This window comes from Mesoplodon densirostris, chromosome X (assembly GCF_025265405.1).
Source record: "Mesoplodon densirostris isolate mMesDen1 chromosome X, mMesDen1 primary haplotype, whole genome shotgun sequence".
Classification (NCBI taxonomy): Eukaryota; Metazoa; Chordata; class Mammalia; order Artiodactyla; family Ziphiidae; genus Mesoplodon; species Mesoplodon densirostris.
This window is the reverse complement of record NC_082681.1, coordinates 136,249,354-136,251,532: the sequence shown is the minus strand read 5'-3', so window position 1 is coordinate 136,251,532 and position 2,179 is coordinate 136,249,354. Positions and strand designations below refer to the sequence as shown.

The 2,179-nt window shown below is 41.3% G+C and overlaps 1 long non-coding RNA gene across 1 annotated transcript; it reads right to left on the bottom strand.

The window, feature by feature from the left end:
- Positions 1-276: 276 nt before the first annotated feature.
- LOC132482682 (uncharacterized) lies at positions 277-1,817 on the bottom strand. Its single transcript, XR_009530934.1, has 3 exons — positions 1,615-1,817; positions 1,267-1,389; positions 277-522 (listed from the first exon to the last, which is right to left on the bottom strand). It is a non-coding gene; the product is annotated as an uncharacterized LOC132482682 (long non-coding RNA).
- Positions 1,818-2,179: the final 362 nt, after the last annotated feature.

The following is a 2,179-nucleotide window of genomic DNA, read 5'->3' as shown; positions in this document are numbered from 1 at the left end:
AACAGCAGCACAAGCAGCGATGACATATCAGCTTTTCTTAAATCTAGATGACGTTTCCCACTTGCCAAAATCATCCACTTATGGTCACTGCAAGGTTAGAGTAGGAAATGGGTGTCTAAGAGTTTTTAATAAAGATTTGCACCTTGGTAGCACTAGATATTTGCCCAGAGTATAAAGTAGTTCAACTGATATAGATCTAAATTTCAGAGCTGGGAAGGCCCAAATAATTGCCCGGTTCTTATAAGGAGTCCTAGCTCTTCCTAAGGTGGCAGAAGAGGGAGATGTTTTCGCCAATCTGGATGCTGCTCAGGAGAGGAATTTCCCCCAGAAAACACAGAAGCGTTCCCGCGTGCTCCAGCAACGCCTCTGCCTGCGGTGGGGCTGCGTAGAGCCGTGGCATGTTCCGTGAGCCCTTGTGTTTATCCATGCGTGGTCTCTGGGTGGTTGTCCATGCTCTGTGCTTAGAAATGATTCTACCCTCTATAAATTGGTGCAGCCAGTATGGAGAACAGTATGAGGTGCCTTAAAAAAATGAAAAATAGAACTACCATATGACCCAGCAATTCCACTACTGGACATATACCCTGAGAAAACCATAATTCAAAAAGACACATGCAGCCCTATGGTCACTGCAGCACCATTTACAATAGCCAGGTCATGGAAGCAACCTAAGTGTCCATCGACAGAGGAATGGATAAAGAAGATGTGGTCTATATATACAATGGAATACTACTCAGCCATAAAGAAGAATGACGTAATGCCATTTGTAGCAACACAGGTGGACCTAGAGATGATCATACTAAGTGAAGTAAGTTAGACAAAGACAAATACCATATGATATCGCTTATATGTGGAATCTAAAATATGACACAAATGAACTTATCTACAAAACAGAAATAGAGCTACAGATGTAGAAAACAAACTTATTATTACCAGGGGGAAGGGGTGCGGAGGGATAAATTGGGAGATTGGGACTGACATATACACACGACTATATATAAAATAGATAACTGATAAGGACCAACTGTGTAGCACAGGGGGCTCTATTCAATGCTCTGTAATGACCTCTATGGGAAAAGAATCTAAGAAAGAGTGGATATATGTATATGGATAACTGATTCACTTTGCTGTACACGTGAAACTAACACAACTTTGTAAACCAACTCCAATAAATTTTTTTAAAAAATAGTAAAAAATTAAAATAAAAAAATATGATTCTACCCTCATCCATCCCCTGGAGGACAAAAGGTCAAGGAGCCCATATACCTTGGATGGAGCTCAGAGTTGAGATTTAGTTGATCTAGGCATGGAACTCTTTTGTGGTGTTTATCCATGTCTCTCTGAGCTGTCCAGCATGACGCTGGTGTATCTGACATGCTCCAGGAGCTCCTATAAAATGAGTCAAACCATCAGCGAACGAATGCATTTGGCATCACATAACCCAAACCCTTCAAGGCACTGCAGACCGTTCCAAACAGGGCGTTCAGTGTTCACACACGTCAACCCAATGTGTAAACGTGTTCCTTGCCAGAAAGCAAACGTGAAATTGATCACCAGGCACTCTCTCTAAGTACATCGATAGTTCCCACCCCTGAGGACAAGTCCAGATTTTACCTTTATCCTTTCCAGACCCTTCTGGCTCATCTCCACTTTGTGTTAGCTGGGCTTCTACATTGATTGTCTTTGAAAAAAAGGATGGGATTTATGCACGCCATCTGTCAGCCACGATTCTGAAACGCCGATGATAAGAAGTGGTCCGCATGTTGTTTCTGGTATAGTTTCCACTGAAGGCAGATTTTTACATTCCAGCCCGTTCCTTTTCGCTCTAACACACTGTCATTGAATGAGTTTTTGTGGAATGAATGCCGTTTTAACTAGATTCTGGGAACACACGAGGGTAGGAATTTGGTATGGCACTGCAGTGGGATCCTCCCATGTTGCCTGCTGGAAAGGCTTGGGTTTATTTTCTTTTACTTCTCTGGGCATTTGTGTGGCTGTTCTCTCTACACTTGGGTTGAATCATAAACATCATCTGCATATACAAATTTCAAATCATCCTGTTGTACACCGAAAACTCATACAATGTTTTATGTCAATTGTATCTCAGGTTTAAAAAGAGAAATGTCATCTGCATAATGTTTTATGTCAACATATCTCAATTAAAAAAAAACAATAAATG